Here is a 14,234-nt window from a genome sequence, read left to right as displayed (position 1 = left end):
GGCGGCCGCAGCCGCAGGAGCAGCAGCAGCGGGGCGGTGGTGGCGGCTGCCGGCAGCTGTCAGCCCCCGCTCCGCCGGCGCCCACCGCCCGCCTGTCACCGCTTCGGGGGGGGGGGGGGAGGGGGCACTGAGTGCGCCGAGGTGCTGACCCGCTTCCTTCCTTCCTTCCCTCCCTCCCTCTCTCCGGTCCTCTCTCTCCCCCCCAAAAAACCCTTTTCCTTCCTCCCTTCCGCCCGCCCATCGCTGACATCCTCCTCCGGCCGCCTCCCCGCCCCGGGCTGCGCGGCCCCCGCCGCCCCAGCGAGCGCTGCGCACATCGCCCGAGCTGCAGCACCGAGCGGTGAGCGGGGGGAGCCGCCCGGGCCGGGGGCGGCGGGCCGGGGCCCGGGCAGGGTGTGTGTTTGGGTGCGGGTGTGCGCGGCGTTTAATTCTTTCGCCTTCTCATCCGCCGCTGCGCAAACAACAAAAGGCTGCGCGGGCCGCCGGGTCCCCCCGCAGCGCCGCCGCTGACAGCCGACCCCGTCCTTCCCCGCGCCCAGGGCGGGGCGCGTTTCTGGGGAGGCTGTTTTTGGGGGCGTTTTGTCAGTTGCGCTCAGCGCTTTGGCTCTGGCGAAGGGGGTGTCCCCTGGGATGGGGATCGGCTCGGCTTTGTCCCCGTTTCCTCTCCCTCCCGGCTCCCCTCGGTGCTGCGGCGGGCGCCGCCCTGGGAGGGAGCGGGGTGAGCCGGCCCTGCGGCTCCGGGCGTGCGGCGCTTTGTCTGCGCCTCCCCCGGCCCAGGGGGGTCCTTCTGCTGCCGGTTCGGAATCGGTGGAAGGCGAGGCCAGGACAGGTCTTCCTCAGGCTTTGTACATAGTGACCGGATTTGTACATTGTAGGTCACCTGCCGTGCTGTAGTCGGAGGCAATTCGTAGACTTGGGTCTTGGCCGGTTTTCTACACCTCTAAAATAAGGAAAACACTGATGAGGGATACGTTATCCTAGCAAAAATACACAACTGATTTATATGATAACTGTGTCTTTAGGGCAGACAGTCATTAGAAGGAGGCTTTAAAACCTTACTCGTTTTGTCTTCGTCCTTCTCGTATTTTTAGGTAACAAGATGCCAGATTTGTAGATCTGCATAGCAGTTGTCTGTAATTACAGGGAGGAACTTCTTGACACCTTATTGAATTCTGTGTTCTAGGCACATTGAAGCATATTTTAATGACCAAGGTGGCATCACCTAGTGTAATGCTATCACCCAGCTTTTTTAAGGCTACTAAATCAAATGATGGTGCTGTTACGCTGGTTTTTTTCCCCCTGCTAATGATTTACATCAGTGGATGTGATATAAATGTAGCATTAATACTCAAATACTGGTCATGGAACCAAAATACAGACTCAGAAAGTAAAACCAGCTAGCAAAAAATTAAAGTCTATTTTTATAGTTTGCTTTGAACAACAAAATTGCGAGCCAGTGTCATTCAGGATATAAAATGCTTTCATGGTTATACATAAAAATACATAAAACTAAAACTGTTAGAATATAAATTTTAGCAGTTTTGTGATTGGCAGGAGGTTTTGCAGCAATTGCTCTGCCAAGTAATTGTCTCTTTCACTTCCACTTTTGCATTTGCTTAATAGCAAATATCACGTAAATAGCAAACTTAGGCCCAAAGGGTGTGCACTGGAAGCTAAAAATGAACCTTTGAGATTTTAGACAGCATTTTAATTAAAAAAAAACCCAACAAAAACCTGAAAGCAACACCTTTTTGAATGCACAGTTGGTTTAAAACTCTTTTGGAAAATAGCTGTAATTGAGTATGAATTCCAAAGCTTCAGCGAAACACGATAGAGGATATTATAACCCTAGGATTACAGATACAATTGGAAGTTACACATTCAGCATTTACTGGCAGCAGAGAGAAAGCTGATCCATCTAGTGAGTCTGAGCAGAAGACCTTGTAAGTCACTTGCACAATAATTTTTGTGACCACATGGTTTAAGAGGACCTTTTCCCTGAAATTACAACGGATATGGAGAACTCCAGCAGTTCCATTGAGATGCTCATTTTATGTAATGCAGATGCATTTGGGTAAATGCAGGGAATCTAAATGGTCTGTTCCTGAAACTCGCCAGTCAATGCAGTATCACTTCTGCATCATGTTGCAGTTAAAGTTTGGCAACCGTCATGTTTCTGAAGGATGATGATGGAGCTGGACAGTTCTAGTAATCAAAAATTTTAATAGCAGTTTGAGCTTAGATTCCCTTCACCTACTGCCATATGTAATTAAAAAAGAGGATAAAGTTGTCCTCCAAGGGTCTTGTGAAATAGCCTCATGTCAAATCCCTGTGATATGCTTAACAGTGCCTTGTAAACGGAAAGAAATTTTTTAGAAGGTCTGTGTTTGACAAAAGAAGAATCACATAGACAATTTTCAATTAAATATGCAGGACTCCAGAATACAGTCTTCTGAATGTTTTTAACATACAAGATTCAAAATACGCTGTACAGAAACTTTAGGCATATCTAAGAGCAATTGCTGCTTCCTGAATTTATGAAGAACTTCCCATATTAATGTCAGAAACTCCTCACTTCTGTGCTGCTCATACAGTGCACATCTCTCTATGTGTATCTTTTTGTGTATACACATATACCTATGTATGTCATTTAATTGGGAGTCTGGGGAGATATTGTAGCCTCATATTCAATTCTGAGTCCATTTAATGCAGCTTCTGTTTCTCTTGAGATGTGGGCTTGTGCAGTTACTCTTTCGTTTCTTCCTCCGTTTGACTCCTCTGGCAGACATGCAGTTGGATTTACCCTGGGATTAACAGCATCACTTCAGAGGCATAACTCATGATTATGTTAAAACTCAATTTGGTGTACAAATACTTGTAAAATAATGTTTTTGTAAGAGGAGCGACAAATATGGAAATTTGGGTAAATTTGTAAGTAAGCAAAATATACTTCTGTATTTAATGTTGAAGAGCAGAGTAACAGATAGTGATGGGGACAAGCGTGCTAGGTCTAGCTAAATAAACATCCTTTGTAGTCAGTCTGCCTCCCGGGTGTTGTTCAGTATGACACAACTATTATAAAAATGGACCGATTCCATCATCATTGCAATAAAATGAGTAGTCACAGGCTTTTCTCTTAAGCCTCCATAATACTTTGTGTTTCCTAAATATTTCTATTTGTTTTCTAAGAACATTATGTTTACCATGGCCAAAGTTTAGAAAAATATTTATTTTTCAATGTTAACTCTCATTTTCCTTCAAACAAAGGCTTAATACAAACATAATGTCTTAATATGTACTTTGTTTTAACCAAGTACCAGTCAAAGACAGACTGTTGATTCTAAAAGGAAATCTCTTTGACTTCAAAATAGAACTGGTTGTAATAGTTATCCTGAGTCACAATCAGGTTCAAGTATTTTTGAGGTATTAAGGCTTTCCCAGTATTTTCTTTAGTGAAATGTTTTCCTTTCTGAAAGCAGGGTGTAGAAGAAAGTGTGGTTCTTTTGAAAAATTCCTTGATTAATGCCTGACCAGAAAAAGGTGCAGTTATGCTGACTTAGACTTGCTAAAATGCTTTTGTTGCCATCATTTTACAGGATTTAAATTGGGCACTTTGTTATGAGGATCAGAGTCAGAATTACAGATGCTTTCAGTGATAGAGGAGTTATTTCCATAGGGTTCTGTGTGAGGTTCCTTGTAGTCACCAGGCATAAGATGACACTATATTTAAGGATCTTTTATGCTAGACTATTAATACACTTACTAATGACTAAGGATGTATTTGTGCTTCTAGTACTCATAATATGTTTGGGAATGTGAACGAAGGGTGAACACTAAAGCACAGTTAATGCTAGATATGCTAATTTCTATTGATGTATAGAGAAAATTAATGTGTGGTAGTTGACAGTTTCTTCAGATTCAGTTGGCTAAGAAAAAAGATGCAAGTAATAGTATCTGTGTGTTGATTTAATCACTTTTTGTTTCTTTGAGTCCAGCTTATCTCCCAGGTATTCTTCTCTTTAACTCTTTTTATTGCAATCAGGAACAATTTTTACTCTTCATGGAAGCTGTGTTTTTACATTTTTGTAGAATAAAAATGAATTGATTTTGTCAAATTATTGTTTGTTGGTTATGTTTCTTTTTCAAAATTAGGAAGTCATCTTATGTTCCAAATATGTTTTCCCTCTATCTACTTAAATGTACAGATTCTGTATATGGTTTCTCAACATCAAGTCGTGCTTACAGGTAAAAGCAGTAAAATACCTTTTGCAGATAGACTAAAAAGTGAGCAGTTTCCTATTTTAGTTCTTTTAGATTCTGCCGTAAACCCCATTCATGGTGTTTAGATTTTGTTTCTGGGATTATGTCGGAACTATAGCTGATTTTATTAAATTTTAAAGTGACTAGAGCAAAGGATGTAACCAGTCTAGTAGGTAGTGCAGGCTTCCTTACATATCTGTAGGGTTGGGGTGTGGCTAATTATTCTCAACTTACTGTGTGATGTACCCCGACAAACCATTTGAAAAGTTAACATTGCACTTATTAATATTCAGAAGTTCAAGAAATGTCTGATGTAAACCAACTTTTTGGTACTACTTAAAAAGTTGTATCTACAAGTTAGTCTTTTTAAAGGACAATACTTATATTTCTCAGAATTATCAGATAACTGTTTATCTTAATTCTTATCAGTGTTTGTATGTAGTAGTTAAGTAGTTAAATGTTAACAAAAAATTAAGATTGCTGGCAACGTGGTATTATTTGTACGTGTGCCACTCCACAGTGGTGGTTTGAAGCTTTGAGTAAGGGATTGCAGTAACTGCATTCCTGCTATATCTTGAGTTTGCTCCTTCCAGCTGACAGTAGCTGAATGATTTGCAAACCATGTCGTACAGATTAGGGACTGGCAGGGGAGGAGCACAGTTGTGTTGGGGTGGTTTATTTTTTTCCTGAATAGAATAGTGTGTTTTAAGATTAAGTGCTTTTGTGGATGTTCCTTTATCAAACAATGGGTGAATAGCATAGGGAAGTCGTGGTTCTGTCTTTCTCTTCTGGTCTGGGCAGGTTCCATTTCAGAGAGGCTGCTGTTACCTGCCATCCCTCCTGTCTTTGGCAGGAGTGGATTTTACTATACCCCCGCCTTTAATGTTTCATTTGTGTGCTTAAACTGGATGTTCCTCCTTGCTCCCTATCCCCAGTCGTATTTAGTGTGTGTTTGGAGGGAGAAGGGTTGATTAAAGATGTGGGATTCCTCCCTGCCCCTCAGTGCAGAGGTTGGCAGTGTGTAGTCATTTTAATGCAACTAGTGGGATGGTCATCTGTGAGGGTATAGGAGAGGTTACAGGCTTGAGCTGGGAGGAGGACTACAACCTCCTAAAATGCTTCTGCTCACAGAATAGGAGTATATAGTTGATCTCTAAAGATATAGTTGAACTGTTCTTCTCTTTCAGAACTGGTTTATATAGTTCCACAGGCCTGCAACTTGTTTCATGTTCCTGTTCTACCAGCACATCTCACTGCTTGGCAGCCTGGGGAAATAGGTGTATTTTGAGTGTTTGTGTCCTGGACCTTTTCCTTTTCTGTTCCCTCACCTCTGACTGAAAAATAATCCAGTAAAAGGCACAAAAATCTTGGGTCTGATTTATTATGGACAGGAGTGCTTGTGCTAGGATGATGGGGAATGTGAATGAAATGTATGGCTGGATGAGGAGCATCACCAGGTTATTATCTCTGGCCATAGCCTTGGTGAGTGAACAAATGCTCGTGGTTTGGTGTTTGCACAAAGCCAGACCAGATGACTCGATGACCATTTCTGTCTCTAAATTCCTCTGTACACAGAAGGCAATAATGTGTGGAAGATACAAGAATGTGCTGTTGTTTATATTTACAGTTTCCTTGGATGTAGTAGCCCAGTTGCATTCAGTATAATGAATATTACTGTACTGAAACACAGAGGGGTGCAGGAGTTATGATGATGTTTGGAAGTGTGTTAGGCATAAATGATAGTGACCTAGAAGTCTTGCTAGAGGTACGAATGAATGAATCCTCAGGAAGACATGTTATTTTTGAGGAGTGATATATATTGGAAGGGTTTGGTGTGCTAACCTGATCACTGTGCCTATTGTAAGGCAGAATTATGTTTAACAGAGAGGATATGATAAAACTGCTTCATAAGATTCTGGTCTGGGAGCATTCTAGAATGCAGGATACTGGTCCTTGGTTGGCATTCCCAAAGTCTTAAGAAATAGTGCAGAGATGACATGCAGTGTTTTGTTATGGTACTAATTAGATGTCATAGCTGGTTTTGTCATTATTTTTTGAATTGGTATTCCATTCTATACCTTATGAAAAGACAAGAGGCACCACAGGGTGACTTTGAATCAGAGTAATTTGATGTTACTTAATTACATCTCCTTTCCATTGTTCAGAAAAGAGATAAAGGCAGATTAATGAATCAATTACTCTGCTTTTAAATATTTTTAATTCAGTTAGTATAAATCTCTCTCCCAGTACTTCTAAGTAAAGTTTATATCCTGCATGTTGATTTTAGCACACACTTAAATTATTGTTGTTAAAATACATCATTTAACTTAAGAAAAAATTTCTTGAGTTTGGAGTGTGTGCAGGATGCAGGTGGGGAGCAAAGATGCACAGCACAGTTTTGAAAGCAGCAGTCAGTGGGGTTTGAGTTACAGTGACTGCTGGTAATTTGTGTGGCCACTGAATTTTGATCCCCACCCGTTTGTTACGATAACAAATGGCCTGAAAATATGCTCGCTGGCTTTTTTTTTCTTTTCCTTTTTTTTCTCTCAGCCCGTAGTCTGGCTGCACATGAAGCAATTCATGCCAGCACATGATATGGTGCTTTTAATGGCACAGCTGTTTTAGGAAGCCACTGTTCTGCCATCCTTTGGAGGAGGGTCCTTTCAAAACATGTTCATCCAAGTGAGATGGTTTAAGAAATAGCACTAAAATGTAACTTTAAACTTCTTTTGTGTTTATTTTCCAGTTAGTGTGTGTCAGTTCTGTGTCAGTCCACCAGAACTGCTGCAGCAGGATGGTGGGAACTGCCACACCAGTGGTGCTACCACAGCAAGGATTTCAGGAGTCCCAAAGGGTCACCCAATTGCCCAGCACTAGCTAAGATAAATCACGAATGTGAAAGATCACTGGAGAGGGGAATGGAGTTGTGGTTTGGTCCTCAGATGTGAGTGCACACAATGTTAAGGTGCATTTGTAAAATGCTGGATTAGGGCCTGCTGTACGTCTTGGCCCAGTAGAGTTCAGACCATCTGAGTAAGACCTGAGGATTATGGAGTACTTACAAGGAAATTATTTCCAACCCCACAGCTAAATGAGCTCTCTGCAGTAGTAGGTAAGAAACAGTGAGTGATACAAGGTTCTTTTTCTGGATGATTGCATCATTTTCTATGAAATTAAGTATGTAAGGTACAGAAAAAAATTAGTCTGATAATTGGTGATTGCCATCAAAAGTATCAATTTGATGTAATATTTTATGGGATAGCATTCATTTCTTCTTAATATTAATGCCTGAACAATTTAATTGTGAAACTTTTTCTGTAGTAATTTTGTAAGAATTAGGTTAGTGGTTTTGTATTTCTTTTTTTTAATAGCAGGATAAGCAGGAGGAGGCTGTTTTTCCTAAAGCTCAAAGGAAGACCCTACACAGTTTATGCGCCTTAAAATGTAAACTATTAGATAGCTTCAAAACCAGATTTAAGGACTTGTTAAACCTAAAGGCTAGTGTGTGCTGAAACAATGTTAGTGGATGCTCCTTTTATGTCTGCAGAAGAAATTGCTGGTTTTCTTGTTTCAGTTCAAATAACCCTTCTCTTTGATGTCCTCAAGCGTGTAAAAGCAACGTAATCTGTACTCACAGTAAATTGTCAGCAAAGTTTCCCACATAATTCCAATGATACGAGACAAGATGTGGCCCTCTCTGCCCTTCCTGAATGCATTTTTTAGATGTTTTTAGGTATGCTATTAAAAGTAGATTTGGTTAAGATTATGGATCTGATGTTAGTAAGTGGTAGCTGATGGAGTTTTTAATGTATTATGGAAGTCTGATTTGATGGGAACATTCCTGTGCTTTTACCTAAGTGCTATTTAGAGCTTAGATAAATAGATAATATAAATGGATGCTTACTTTCATTAGTCAATAAAGCAGTTCTTGTCCAAAAGTAACACTGCAAAATGAAAGAACTAGAGGCAAGCTCAAAAAATGTTTTGTCTACACTACTGACAGCTTAAAATTCCTAGACAAGTCACTTTGAAAATGCTTTTGGTTTTACTGTACCTCTCTATCCTAGGCTCAGACTCTCTCACCAGCTAGAATCAGTCTTACCGAGACACTTACCAGGATTCACTGAAGACATGATTGCATGAGTTGGCAAGTCCATGAAGAACCAAGTGCCATTTTCACACAGAAGGAAATGTAGATTCATGGAATATTGAGGGGAAAACTGTGGAATTTGATAATAATGATGGATTTGTAATACAAACTGTCTTGACAGTATTTTTTTAAAAATACAGTCAAAATTTTCCTTCAATCCACTTAACGTACATAATTTATGAAGCATGTCTTTGTAACTGCAAAATACTAAACTACAATGCAATTTTTTGAACAATTAGCCCTGATGTGTCTTTGATTCTTGTGACAAGCCTTTTTAATAACTAAGGGTAAATGTAATTGCTTTTTAAGTGATTAAACTTCTGCCTTCTGATGCATTTAAATATGTTTATTCTGGTTTTATGTAACTACTCTTAATACAGTCACGGTCATTTTGTTAAAATGACCCAGTGAGGTGGGCGTTTTTGTCATGAGCAGAAGGCAAATCCTCTGTGGCCCAGACTGGTATGTTGTCAGCGTTTTAGGGAAGGCAGAAAGCTCTGCTTTCTCGAGGTCCATTGGTGGCAGCTTGGAAGTGTTTGTTTGTCCTCGCAGAAACTAAGGAAGTGCTTGCTTTGAAGGAGCCCAACAGACGCTGTTTGCTGTTGACACAGCAGTGGTACAGAAAGGAGGCAACTCCCTTGCTCCAAGGGCTCAGAGACCTTGTGATTTGCAGCCTGTAGCATGTTCAGAGATTGCATGGACGTAACTAAAATCTTAAAAATCAGCAGTAGAGGTCTTTACCCAACACTACCAAGCAGTGAAAGAGGTTTGTATTTGGTTTTTTAACTCTGGAAACGAATGGGTTTAGATCTTGCCACAAGGTCTTGGGGTAGGTTATGTTGTTTCAGGTTTTGAGTAAGGAAGTTATGTACCACCAGCCTGTAACAGATGATAGTAACTTCGATTAACAAAAGAGTTGATCAGGTGTACTTTCTTGAAAGTGTGGCTTTTAGTGCAGTTGCTCTGGACTCCTGACTGTGTCTGCTGAACTGCCTTAGACACACACACGCCTGTCAGATTTCTTTTGCACTTTCTTCAGCTTTGACGAAGAGTAATCTTTGATGTGACAACAAATGCGTAGAAGGATCTTAATATACACCCAGCTTTATTTGAAACCTGAGATGTTAGAAGGGCTTGGGAGTGTATACAAAGAATAAATTTTTTCATTTTACTTGCTTATGGTACATGTGGACTGATTGTAGGGTCTAAACAGATGACACCTTTCAGAGAAAGAGCATCTACACTGATTTTGGGACAGGTTACTGTTCTGTGTTTTAGTAACTACCTGTTTTTAGGCCTTCAGAAAGGTAAAATGTAGTTGGTTGGATATGCCAGAAGGAGGATACTTTCCCTTGATCTGTTTTACACAAGTAGTGGGGGTAGTCACATCGTGTGCAGGTCTCTGTCTGCTGCAGTATGTGAGCAGGAGGAGCAAGGTGGGATTTGGCCTGCAGCGTTAAGGAATTCCATATATGCTTTAATCTAAAAGAGATTTTGGAAATAGATTGACAGGTCATCTGGCTTGTCTGCAGTTAAAAGGATACAGATTTGCTGTATCATGATAATTGCAATGCCAGCTAGTAGCTAGTGTTTATTCAGTGCAGTACTGTCAAGGGATTGACACTATAATCTTTTCTTTAAGAGGGAGAATAATCTGTGTAGTTACAGAACGCTTTTATGTCACTGACTGCTTTAATACTGTGTGAGGATTTTTTTCTGAATTAACCATTTCAGCAGGAAGTAATTTTAATGAAAATAGTTTACTATAAAAGAAGGCAGACTGAGGGCTGAAATTACTCTCAAAGGTTTTTATATGTTATCCTTGAAATGTGCAAAAGTATTGATTTCAAAATAGTGTTATTTATCTGTAAGAGTCCAGATACAATTGCTAAGAAACAGTATATGCTTCACTAGTGTTAAAGTAGCTATAGAAATCTAAATAAAAGGACTCTGCAGCAGAGCAGATCTTCATAGCTTGTACTTTCTCAGCAGTGCAAATCATCTTAGCTTGTGCTTTCTCAAAGAGAATTGTCAGCATCCTCCTTGCTAAGGGTTTTATAGGAGCTATTTTTGATTTCATCTCTTTTTTTAGCAAATATAGTTTGTTAGCCTGCTTTTGTCCTTAATAATATTTTCATCTTCCAAAGAATCCCAAGATGTCCCCTGAAACGTATGATTTTTTTTTTTCTGTGGCAGGCTCCAACGTTAGAAGATTCCAAGATTTATCAAGGTAGACACAGTGGCTTATGTTCTTCAGCTAAACAAGCGCATAATCCTCTTCACTTAAACATAGTTTAATGCAGTGCATTGGCTTATTGATAACCATTGGGGTTTCCCAGAGCCTGACAGTGTTTTTCAGAGATGGATGCTGTTGTGGTGCAGCCTCTTCCCACTGATGCCATGTGGAGAGTAGGCTGCTGCTGGCAGTCTTGACAGAAAAGCAACACCCATGTTAGTCTGGTGGAAATCTCTGCCTGTATTGAAGTTTTCTGGTGGTTTACACTTTTTAGTCAAGCTGTCCTCTGCTTACTGGGCATTTCTTCAGAAATTGGTGGACTTAACTTTATAAATGCTAGAACTTTGCAAGTTATGAGTGAGTGTCCAGTTTGCCTACCAGCACAAACATCTTGTGGTGGTAAGGGTTATAGGTCAAATTATGAATGTGACTCTGAGCTTTTCCTGGAATATGTGCTGTTGACATTAAAGGACTACAAATGTCTTTTTTATAGTATTTACCTTGCATACCTTCATTTTAAATCAAGTAGTGGGTCAGACTTCTGCATTCAGTATTAGCTCCGAGTTGAAGGCTGACAGAAGGAGCACAGTAAGATTTTTTTAAGATTCAGATACTTGTTAGTAGGAAGTCGGTAGAAATAAGTGACTCCCCTTGGTAGAGGGTCAGTTACTCTGTAGCTTCATGTTGGTTGCTAGTCATGGGCAGCTCCATCTTCTTACCTGCCTCTGGTCAGTGATTCACAGCCTCCAGGATGTGCTGCTAATTGTCCTCTCTGAGTGGTTTTTGATGTAGCCTGTGTTACCTGAGTGCTAAATTGCTTTCTGAGAATACATATTTGGAAACCTGAGGCAGTGCAGAAGTGCAGCAGTATTCTGTTTATAGAACTGGGTCAGTGAGTGTGCCTTCAGTCTGACCTCCAACAGGACGCTGTTTGCAGGTGCAGTTCCAGATTTTCTATTCTATGTCGATTCAGATATAGATGATGGATGGATAGCACTGGCAGTAAAGCTACAATCCTGAGTATGTCAAGAGGAAAAAGCTACTTTGATTCTTTTGGGGGGTTAGAGATAATGTATTGGAATAAAATAAAGGCAAATCAAACAAAAGAGAGAATGATTATAAATTTCCTTATGTATGGGAATGTGACTTGTGATGGCAGAAATAGGCTCACAGAGAAAGAGAAATTAACATCTTATATTAAAAAAAAAGAAGGTGATCATTGTTCCTTCAGACTTGGAGATTTCTGACTGTAAATGATAACAAATATATTCAAACCAGAGTGTTTGTTATCCGAGTCATTTGACAAATACTTTTCTAAATGTATGAAAGGCATCCGTGGGTGATTCATCCTTGTCGTTTCTACGTTTGGCTGAGTTGCTTTAGGGAAGAGTGCAGTTAATGCAGTGTTTGACACACGACTCAGTCCCTCCACAGACTGTTTTTCATCTCTTGCCTTTGTTGGTGATTTTCTTTTTGTGCTTGCAAGGCCTATGATGTTTTGAGGATTGTTTGAGAAGGCAGTTTTCCACATTATGAAGATTAGCAGTTAAAGCAGCTCTGTAGTATTTGAAGATGGTGCATTCCATGATGTAATGAGACTTGTTCTTGGTCTGAGCAGGGAATTAATGATGTGTAATTTGCAGCTCATACAGAATTGAAGCAAGCACATGGCAGATGTAGGATCCTGAGCCTTGCCATTTAATTAAGGGGGAACTAAGAGTAAAATTAGGGTTAAAAGCCCTGAAAAGACTGATTATTGTTACAAAACAGAGACCTGATAGGTACATACTAGAGATACAAAAAGCTCAAATCAGTATATACTGTAACTGTGTGGAATTTGCAGTGCACATAGATGACTGGTATGGCTTGAGACAGTCTTGTGGCAGCTTTTACTGTTAGGAAGATGATTTTCTTTTATGCAAACACATTATTCTGTAATTTTCAGCTATGCTGCTTGCCAGCTGTATATTCAGAGGATAAAGTCAAGGGAGAATTTGGCTTGACACAGCAGTTTAGACTTCGGGGGTTTTGAAATTTATTTGTTTTTAATTGTGTTTTGAAGCAATAATGATCAGACACTAGATACATTAAAAATTTATCTCCCAAGCTTTTAGTACTTGAAACCTATTAAATAATGAAAATATCAATACAGAGAGAGGGAATCCTTAGGGATTCATCACAAGGAAAAAAACCCAAACTGGTATGGTTTTGTTTATTTTTCTTTCGGATCTGTGCTAATCTTTAGTCAAGGAAAAAAAATCTAGTAGGTTTTTTAGAATAAAATTCTTCCTTGATAGGTTTTCCTACGCAAAGAGGGATTCATATGTTTGTGTTTTGGCTCAAGAATATTTTGAGGTGATCTGCAGGAAAATGACACTTCCTTAAAAGTAGCTGAGTAGGAAAAGCTATTTATGTTTAAGAGATCCTTAAATATGAGTTGAAGAGCTTAAGTAGCTAGTTGTGATGTGTGTATGTCTGTAGGAGAATTTAGGCACAAATTGTGATGTCAGCATTACTAGTGCAGTTGTTTTGAAAGTTTTATGAATAACAAAATACTTAAACTGATTAAAGATAACAGCCACTTAAGTCGTTTGTATATGATGGGATTATCCCAGTGGTTACAGGACTGAAATACAGGAGGCTTGGCTCTGCTTCCTTTATGCTTTCTTTGGTTCATATTCTCGCTATTCTCAATCCATTTCTTTGATTTGAGTTTATGTTGCAAAGTTTTGTGGAAACCTCTTTAGTAGGTCTCATTGCAGGGCTTTTTATGTTGATCTGTCAAAGTTATTTAATTTTTATGTGGTTTAAGAAGGTTGCTTGATTTTTTTAAAAAAAGTGTTGGAAAGCACTGAGTTGCTTTTGTACTTCAGTAAAGTCTATATTGTCAAAAACAAACAAGGAGAGTAATAACTCAAGATTTATGTGGGCACAATACTTAATAAGAAACGTAAATTTCTTAAAGCCTGCAGGTGAGTTTGTAACTCTGGCTACATTACATTTTTTTTCTCATCCAAAATTATGTTTTCCAAATAAACTTTTCTGCATCTTAATTCTTTGTTTTGCTTTCAATTGTACACTGAGTTATAAAATAGTGTTTTAATCTATAATTCCTGTTTTAGGTAAAATTTTCAGTGTCAGGATAAAACTGACAGGAGCTTAAGAAGCCTTTGCCTGTGCCCTTTTTCTTCTCTAGGGAAAAAGTATAGGAAGAAGGAGTTAACATTTTTTGAAAAGTGACAATAGGAAGGCAGGGTACATTTTGTCTCTTTTCCTCTGTATACATCCTCTGTATACATTAAATTTGTTGGCTTCCTCTGTGGGGTTTGCTGCCTTGGGGTATGCAAATCTAATAGTATGATTATGTATTAACATATGTTGCTTGATAAATAGGGAATTGTCTTTTGTAAAATATATTAAAAAATAATGGAAATAGCATCACACCTTCACACTACTCTTAAAGGATATTTATTCATTTTACTCCTACAAAGAATCAGATCTGATAGCATGACAAATTACACATTTGTTATTCTCCTATTTTCTAAATTATTCTCCCAAACACAATCTATGAAACGCTGAACAGCATTG

At 39.4% G+C, this 14,234-nt stretch overlaps 1 protein-coding gene across 7 annotated transcripts in view; it reads left to right on the top strand.

Annotated features, from left to right (window-relative positions):
* Positions 1 to 14,234, top strand: part of KLC1 (kinesin light chain 1) — a 48,680-nt gene continuing 34,446 nt past the window's right edge. For all 7 annotated transcript variants that reach the window (XM_027637941.1, XM_027637942.1, XM_027637944.1 and 4 more), the window contains exon 1: positions 1 to 340. The gene's annotated coding sequence lies outside the window, so the exon portion shown is untranslated. The remainder of the gene's footprint in view (positions 341 to 14,234) is intronic.

This window comes from Corapipo altera, unplaced genomic scaffold, assembly GCF_003945725.1.
Source record: "Corapipo altera isolate COAL_440 unplaced genomic scaffold, ASM394572v1 23, whole genome shotgun sequence".
Classification (NCBI taxonomy): Eukaryota; Metazoa; Chordata; class Aves; order Passeriformes; family Pipridae; genus Corapipo; species Corapipo altera.
Note: the sequence above shows the minus strand (reverse complement) of the source record. Positions and strands in the feature narration are given on the sequence as shown.